Consider the following 9,461-nt stretch of genomic DNA (forward strand, 5'->3'; position numbering starts at 1 on the left):
AATTTAAAAATATTCAACCTGAGTCTTGGAGAGAACAAAACATGTTCTAGGCCACATCCCTAAGACACATAGCTACCCTTCCTTACCAAACCTTGCCTTAGTCCTCCTTGGCCCTGCTAAAGGCTAGTGTTCACATTCATTCTCTCCGCCTGCCCCTGGCCTGGCCTGACCCCCTCCCTCTGAGACTGGTGGCTGGCTCTCAAGTTATACCAGAATCTGTCCTCTGTTCTATTCAAACTCTTCCCAGCCTGGGTTATCTGAACTCTACAATAACACCCTGGCACCCTGGGAATAAATCTATGCAAACGAAGAGACTTGGGCTCTTGGGCTGAAGTTTCTCCTGCTTCCCAAGACACTCTTCCATCTGGTAATTGCTCTCTCTCTTTTCTTATGTAATGTATGGGTGCTCTGTTGCATATGCATCCACCTGCCTGAAAAGGGTATCAAGCCACCATGTGGTTGCTGGGAATTAAACTTATGAGCTCTGGAAGAGCAGCCAGTGCTCTTAACCTCTGAGCCACGTCTCCAGTCCCTGGTAAATCTCTCTTATAGGAAAGACATAGAATGTTGTTTATTTCTTGGCACGAGGAAGAAAAGAGAACTGAATGCCTTCAATGTGCCAGGGATTGCACAGCTCACCTTATCTGACCTTCATAGCAACCTTGGAGGAAGGATACTTACAGAAAAGGAAACTGAGGTTACAGAGTTCACAGAACTTACGCTAAGTCGTTCAGAAGGCTCAAGTCCACAGACACGACACTATCACTCTCAGTGTGCTGGGTACTCTGCTTTGGGTGTGTAGCTGTGTTCTTGTGGCAAGGATTTGAACGGATCTGATCGGAAGACCCCTGTTTTCCTTCCAGCCTCTGCAAGTTGCAGACCTAGTGCACAGGTTTTGAAGGCTCATCTGTGAAGCTGGGTATGCTTGGAAACACACTAGAAAGGCAGTTATGCAGGCAGCCTAAGATGGAGTCATCTGCTTTCTGCTGGGCCAGAAGGGTGAGGCCTCCTTTGCTTCATTTTTCTTCTCCCCTTGGCTCAAGGAAGGATGGCTTGGGTTTTGCAGAGCCAAGAGGAGTACTTTTGCCAGCCTTCAGGCTGGTTAGCCCCATTCAGATGCATCAAACTCACAGAACATCTCTCCCCAGCTGCAGGCTTATGGAATAGGAAAACTACTCATTTTCCTTCGAGAGAGAGGCATCCAAAGCAGATATTTCAATATATTCCAATTTAGCCGAGGGAAGCCAGAACATGGATGCTGTTGCCAAGGAAACCACCTCCTTCCTCCCAGTGTGCTGTGCATACGTGTATCACTCCATCTCTTGGCTCTCCAAGGTAATATCATAGTCCCATGCTTGGGGGAGGGTTTTTAAAAAGGCATATAAAACCTCTTAGCATGGAGAAGATTCATTAAATGACCTCATTCCAGAGAAGCTTAAATTATTCTTTTTAGAGCTTTTTATGCTGGAGACAGGGAAATGGCTGAGTCAGTCCTATCTCTTGTAGCCCAGCTCAGTGTGGGTGGAAAGGGCTTTTGAGAAACGAACAAATCAGTGTGGGGAAGTGCAGATGCGCAAGTGTGCGTGTGTGTGTGTGTGTGTGTGTGTGTGTGTGTGTGTGTGTGTGTGTGTGAATAAGAAAGCCGTCCTGTAGCTGCAATGTCACCAGCTAATTCCTCCGAGCAGATCTGCCAAGACCACCTTGATCCACGCCCCTCCTGGGTGGGACAACACACTTCACAGAGCCGGGCTCAAAGCTGAGAGGAGAGAGGGCGGCTATTGCAAGGCTACCTGTCAAAGGTCCAGGAACTGCATGGGGATTTCTGTGTACAATTTGCTGAGCCTCAGGCTCTCTCTCTCTCTCTCTCTCTCTCTCTCTCTCTCTCTCTCTCTCTCTCTCTCTCTCGTTCCTAGCTGGTGTCTGGTCTGAATGCCCCCTCACCTTCTCATTCATGCCTGTCCTATGGTCTGAGGTTGGCTGTTAATGTCACCCTTCCTCCCAGGCCAACCCAACACTATTCTCCCTTCTCATCACAGAGCTCGAAAGCTGCTTGACTTCCTTCCTGCCCTTCTGAGCTTCTGGTGCAGGGACATGCCCTGCTCGTTGAATGTATGGATAAATATTGGGGCCCCTCTTTCAATTAGTGGCATAAATTAAGGATTTTGTTTTACACGTTAGAGGGGGACTCTGGGGGGCAATTTTGATTGTGATTTTGTAGAAGAAGAACGTTCACATCCAGTGGGCCTCAGAGACCCAGATGCTGCCACCCAGGACACCCCTACAGCCAGTAATTACTCACCCCTAAACCCAGCAATGCCAAAGCTGGGAGGCGCTGGCTTCTTCCCATCCACTTCGTTCACTCGTTAAAATAATGATTTATTTTATTTTATAGGTATGCATGTGTGGCTGATTGCATGTATGCATGTTACATGCAAGCAGGAGTCTGCAGAGGTCAGAAGAGAGTGTTGGATTCCCCCAGAGCTGGAGTTACAGGAGGTTGTGAGTCACTAATGTATGGGCTGGGAACTGAGCCTGGATCCTCTGCAAAAGCAGCTCTCGACTGCTCGCCTGTCTCTCTTTCTACTTATGCTGCACCCGTCTGTAAGCCCAGGTACAGAGACAAAAACAGAGCAAGATGGATGCCATTTCGACATTTTCTCATTAGAGCACATAATTAGGACTGGGATAGTCATCTGTTTCGGTCCTGACTGGCCCCTTGCTGAGGTCCTCTTAGAGCTTATGGTGATTCATGCTAGCCCATGGGTAGAGTGGGGGCCCTTTGCAGCTCCCCTTCCAAGCCTGGCTGCAGGACTTAGTGTGGATACCCATGGCTTCCTCCCTGTGTAAGCCACAGGCCCTCTTGGTGTAATGCCTTGCTGCTGCAGCAAGCAAGCTGAGACAACGAAAATGATCTGAGGTAATGATCCTCTGAAGCTCCCACTTCCACCTTTCCTCTTCTGGAGGGATTCTAGGGTGGCGCTGTCATGGTCTGCTCACTTTCTAGGTGGGTGTTAGCAACTCTCACCTCCCAGATTCTGGCTTCTAGCCACTTATCTATAGCATGACTCCATGAAGTTGTTCAAGGTTTGGAACATGGACTTTTAAACCAGATGACCCACAGCACTTATTTACCATGTGACCTTGGACAGGTTACATCACTTTTCTGAGCCTTAAGTTCCTCTCGTAAAATGGGCCTAACAGTAACATTACCCATTTTGCATAGTTGTTGTTAGATTGAACCTACTATTTCCTGTGTGTTCTTGGTTCTCCAGTAAGTTCCAGAGACGTTTTCCTGTCATTATTTGTTATTGACTCCTCAGCCTTTGGCCCAATAGATGCAAACAAAGCAGACTCTTCAGGCCCCCTCTGTCTCTCAAAGTCCATCTATCTGCCTGGGTGGGACTCAGCCACACCTAACTGACAGGGACCTTCTTGCTGAGAAGCCACCAACATTTCCAGGTGTGTTGACGGCTTCCACAGGTCGAAGGAAGAGGAAAAGGCCATGGAAACAGAATGTCCGCTGGAAACTTCCCTATGACAGGACACTGCTACCTGGACCTGTGGCTGCCTTTGCATGGCAGTGTCCTGTATCACCTGACCTTCATCAGAGGTCAGGATGACGTAGGCCCCTGCTTTCCTGCCATCCTGCTTGGTCTGTCTACTGTGAACGGAAACTGGGCCTGGTCCCCAGTTCCCGGGTCACTGCGAACAAACACTGGGTGAGATTTTGGGCTCAGGATGATATTGGTGTGTATGGAACTAGGCAGGAAGGGGAATTTCTTTGTGAATAGTTGTATTAGTTACTCCCTGACTGCTGTGACAAAACACCAGATAAAGGCAACTTAAAGAAAGGGGGGTTTATTTTGCCTCATGGTTCTAAGGCATGTGTCCACCGTGCAAGGGGGTGGCAGCATGAGTAGGTGACTAGTGTCATTGCATCCACAGTCTGGCATCAGATAGCAATGAATGAATGCTGGTGTTTAGCTTGATTTCTCTTTTATTCTACCCAGGGTTCCAGCTACCCACTGTGGTACTGCCACAGTTAAGGTGAGTCTTCCCAACTCAGTTACTTTAATCTAAGTTATCCCTCACCCGCATGGGCACAGATTGTCCCCTTGATGATTTTAGGTCCTGCCAAACCATCAGAGCAAGCTAAGAGACTGGTGTGGGTCACCTAATGTCTCCCTCCAATCACACCGTGGGGTTTACGTCACGGGTGAGAACGGTAACTCCCCAGTTTGAGAACTGCTAAGCTCCCTGCACAGTGTCCCAGTCTTCCTGTGACACCCCCGGGTTGGTAGGTGTGGTCTGTCCGCATTGACTGCTCACACCGTGACCTTGTGTTTTGTCTTTCTGCTGCTATAACAAAATGCCATGGGCTGGGTGACTAATGCAGGCAGAGACTTCCCACTTTCTAGATGCTGGAAGTCCAGTGTCAAGGGGTTGACGGATTTGTATCTGGGGAGGACCCACTTGCTGCTTCAAAGAGGGTGCCTGCTTGTCATGTCTTCCTGTGAAGAACCAGGGGTCTCTCTGGCATCTCTTTAATACGGGCACTAACTCTATTTAAGACGACTCTACCCTCAGCCCACTCATCCTTCACCCAAAGACTCCACCACCCAGTAACATTGTGGTATGGGTTAGATCCTAATTCACGGTCTGGGGGAGGCTGTCCACATTGCCTCTGTGACACATGTGTAGCTGCTCGTGAGTCACTGGATGAACTCCATAGTATGTGAGAGCTACCACCATGGACTCCCCGTCTGGTTATCCTGGGTGACCAAAGTCAACAGAGGTGCTCTGCCAGCTACAAGGCACCGATAGCTTCTGTCCAGTCAGGCTATTGGTGGCCTAGCCATCTGTTGTAGGGGCTCTGGGCCTGCTGCTGCCTTGGGCTCAGAGACCACACTGCTTTGTGTCAGGGAGGCATTCTGGGAAACAGGGACACATGGCTCACACTACAGTTCCTTCCATCTTGCTGTTTCCTCCCTCTACCTGCCTGCTAAGCTCACTTTTACACATAACACCTCCATACTCTGTTTCCCTCCTCAGCCCCCTCCCGCTTTTGTACCATATGATGTGGGGACAGGGGTGAGTAAATTCATTAAAGCCATTATTCCCAGCACAGAAATGTCATTCTATTCATCTAGCATTCATCTCCCCACTTGATCTTTTGATGCTTTTAAATGCCTGATGTGACATCATGCATACACACACACACACACACAGACACACACACACACAGACACACACAGACACACACACACACATAGACACACACACATACACACACACACATACACACACACACACACACACACACACACACACACACATACACACACACACAGACACACACACACAGACACACACAGACACACACATAGACACACACACACAGACACACACACACATAGACACACACACACACACACACACACACACACACACACACACACACACAGACACACACACACACAGACACACACACACACACACACACACAGACAGACACAGACACACACAGACACACACACACAGGCACACACACACACAGACACACACACACACACATACACACACACACACACACACACACACACACACACACACACACACACACACACACACACACACACACAGACACACACACAACACACACACACACACACAGACACACATACACAGACACACACAGACACACAGACACACAGACACACAGACACACACACAGACACACAGACACAGACACACACAGACACACACACAGATACACAGACACACACACAGATACACACAGACACACACACACACACATAGACACACACACACACACACACACACACACACACACACACGATGGCACTCTCTTTGGAGAGGTTTTTTTATCTTCAGAGTTGCCTTTACCATTGGTAGCATGAGGAGACTCCTTGCTACATACCTATTTACTAATTTCTAAAATGATTCTTATATTTTGGGGATTGAGTCTTGTCTGATACTGACTGTAAGTGATCGTGGGGTTTGGGGAATTGGGTGACATTGGGATAGGAGGAAGTATGACTAAGTTCTGGGTTCTTGGTTAATTTTTCAGTTTTGGTCTAGGTGAACATCTGTCAAAGGGCGACTCCCCCACGCCATGGTCTGTTAAGTCCCTGTACTTTATATTCCTTGGAGTTTTGAAGGAAAAGAGATGTAAGCGACTGCTTTAAATTCCAATTTACCTTGAAAGGGATATTATGAAGGAGATAAAACAAAGACAGAAAGAGTTGTTTTCAGGGCAGGAGGGAATCCCAGGCATCCTGAGAGCAGGTCCTTTGTGAAGGGAAAGAAGTCAGAATAGATGTCAGTGTTTCTCTTCTCGTCCAGATCCAGAACCAGGGACAAACTGCTGACAATCAGGAGGCTTTTGCTCTACCGAGATAGAAATCATGGGTGGGCAAGAAGCTCTTGAAGGGGTGGTGGGATGACATTGGATGGGAGCATGAGCAGGTGGTGCCCTCCAGTGTCACGGACCTCTAATATTGGACCCCACAGACCCACACATGTTGCAGCATTGTTGTGGGCCTAGGAAAGTGTGGTTTTTCAGCCTTTGTCCATGCCTACATACAGAATTCCTCAGCCCTTAGTTGTAGCCAATGCTCGTGTGTGTGCAGAAGTTAGTCACTAAGCACTCTCTCTCTCTCTCTCTCTCTCTCTCTCTCTCTCTCTCTCTCTCTCTCTCTCTCTCTCTCTCTCTCTCTGGCATTATTTTTTTGAGGTACCACCTTGCCCAGTGACACCTGCTTGCCTCCTCCTCCTCCTCCTCCTTTTTCTTCTTCTTCTTTTAGATTTATTTTATGTATGTGAGTGCTCTATCTGCATGTAAGTCTGCACGTCAGAAAAGAGCATCAGATCCCATTATGGATGGTTGTGAGTCATTGTGTGGTTGCTGGGAGTTGAATTCAGGACCTCTGGAAGACTAGACAGTGCTCTTAACCAATGAGACATCTCTCCGGCCCACTAACTTCCTTCTTAACCTGACCAGTGTCACAGCTTTTGGCCTGAGGTCTGAGATCTGGAGACTTGCCAGCTCTCTGGAGCAATCCTGCTACTCAGAGCCTCTTCTCTGGTTCCTTGCTCTTGTTTATCCCTTTACCCCAGTTCTCTGCCTTCTTTTGGCATCTCCCTGCTTCTACTGCCCTCTTCTTCCTGCCCTGGCCTCCTAATAACCACTCAACTGCTTCTCTTCTTTTGCTCTGTTTGCAACCTGGGCCGTCCACTGCTCAGCTGCCATTGCCTCTGTTCCTCTGCTGCTGCCTTCTGTGTTGCCAGATAGTACTTACCACTGCACATAGGCCACTGTGGAAAACCCCAAAGCTGAGACACCAGCATCTCAGGGAAGAGTCCAGCAGCTGCCATCTTGGGAGGAAACTGGCCCACCCCATCCCAGGAAGCCACAGCAGCCTGTTTATGTAGCTTCCAGACCAGTCACTGTCATTTGTCTTTTTGCACTGTTCAGTCATTGCAGCTTATATTTTGCACCAATCACAGCCTTGCCTCTTAGCACCAATCATAGTAGCCCATCTGCTAGTGACCAGGGAGCATGCTCCCTGTCTGGCCTCAGTAAAAAGGGTTTCAGGATTCTCCAGAGTTCATGGAGGTTTGCCATAGCCAAGTTTGGTGCAAATTATTTCAAATATCCCTGGTTGAGGCTGCACTCTGTAGAGCCTCAATAATCAGTTACAGTCTTTGCTTAGTTGTCCCAGCATATCCATGGAATGTTCAAGATGGCTGGTGCTGGCCTAGGACTGGCCGGAGAGCTGTTTGACATGATTTTCTTTTTAGTTTCTCAGAGCAGCCAGGTGAGCAAGACAACAAGGAAGAGTCCAGCAGCTGCTGACCAGAAGTCAAGCTGACCCTGCTTCCAAAGATGCTTGTTTGAAGGATAATGAACACCAGGAGTGCTTAAGAATATACACTTTAAAGACCCTGTTATAAACACCAATTGTGATTTTTTAAAAAGTGTGTGTGTGTGTGTGTGTGTGTGTGTGTGTGCACGTATGCACACGTGCATGGGAGCACTTGAAGACTCCTTTTCTTTTTGAGACTGTTTTTCAGTGGACTTGCAGAGCTCACTGATCATATAGACCATCTAGCGAGTGAGCTCTAGAGATCAGTAATTCCTCTCACTCCAGCACTGGGGTTACATACACTCACCTCTACGCCTGGATTTTACATGGGTGCTTGGGATCTGAACTCTGGTTCTCAGGCTTGTGTGGCTCTGTGGGGCAGACACTTTACATTGGAGACATCTTCCCAGGCCCTGATTGTGCTTTTTGATAAAAAGATTTTAACAATTGTTTAACAGTGCTTAACAGTTTCCCAGTGCCCCTGGGAGATGTGGAACTTCCTTAACTGGCTCAAGATATGAGTGGGTTCTGTTTGGGTCATGTGTCCAAGGAGAATGCTGAATGTTATGATTGACAATTGGACTACAATTTCCTCTACTGAGGGCAAGGGGCTCCCCCAAAGTAAAGCTATTTCTAGGAAGAAATTCCTTAGTAGGTGAACCATTCAGTGTCTCCCATACCTTTCAGACAATGGGAGCCTGCTGTACTCCAGACAAAGAGGAAAAAGTGGGTCCTTTTGCTTCTTCATCTTTCCCTAGCAGGCATAAGTCTGGGCCTCTGAGGTTGCCTACTCCCCCAGGGGGAGCCAAACTCTTTCTTGAAAATACTATAACATGTATGTTTTCTGCTTTGTGAGCCATATGAATCACAATACTATGAAAGCATCCATGGAGAGAATCTAAGTGAGTAGGTGTGGCTATGTTCCAATAAAACTTTATTTACAACAAAAGAGCAGCAGGCTGGATTAGTTCCACAGTCATGGTATGCTAGCTTTGGTCCCTCCCAATCTCATTAATCTCTGGTTCCCTGATATAGTGGCTGCCCTGCTTGGCAAATTCATCAGACTCTCCCCAGGATCAAATCGAGGATACAGATGCCCATGACCCACTGTGGATTTGAACAATGGATTTTTACACGTAGACTTGGACATCTGTATCTTTAACGATCAGTCTCCACTCTTTGAATTACACAGTATTATGAGCTGGTCTTTAAGAATTAGTCTTGGAGACAAGAAATGATTGTATGTGGAATGCAGGTGTAGTTGATAAAGAGTAGTGATCTTGGGAGCTGTGTGGGGCTAGGGATGGAATGATGTTTGCAGGGCTTGTCCTGGAGGAGATCAAGATGTCTCTGGAGTGAAGGCTGCCTGCCTGTCTCAGCGAACCCAGATTTTTCTCCATGTTAATCTCTTCCTGCATCCTACATTCTGTTATTAACTAGCTAGGAGTGGAGTTGATTAAAAGTCCAAGTGTGAAATCTGAGATACTTAGTTCTCTGACAGGAGGTGATCAGGCTTCTGGTGATTTTTTTTTGTATTGTCTCTCTGTAAGAGTCCTACCCATGAGCTGCTTT

General features: G+C 47.6%; 1 long non-coding RNA gene across 1 annotated transcript; it reads left to right on the forward strand.

Annotated features, from left to right (window-relative positions):
* Window positions 1-749: 749 nt before the first annotated feature.
* LOC116914832 lies at window positions 750-7,975 on the forward strand. Its single transcript, XR_004389775.1, has 2 exons — window positions 750-1,335; window positions 7,825-7,975. It is a non-coding gene; the product is annotated as an uncharacterized LOC116914832 (long non-coding RNA).
* Window positions 7,976-9,461: the final 1,486 nt, after the last annotated feature.

This window comes from Rattus rattus, chromosome 13 (genome assembly GCF_011064425.1).
Source record: "Rattus rattus isolate New Zealand chromosome 13, Rrattus_CSIRO_v1, whole genome shotgun sequence".
NCBI lineage: Eukaryota > Metazoa > Chordata > Mammalia > Rodentia > Muridae > Rattus > Rattus rattus.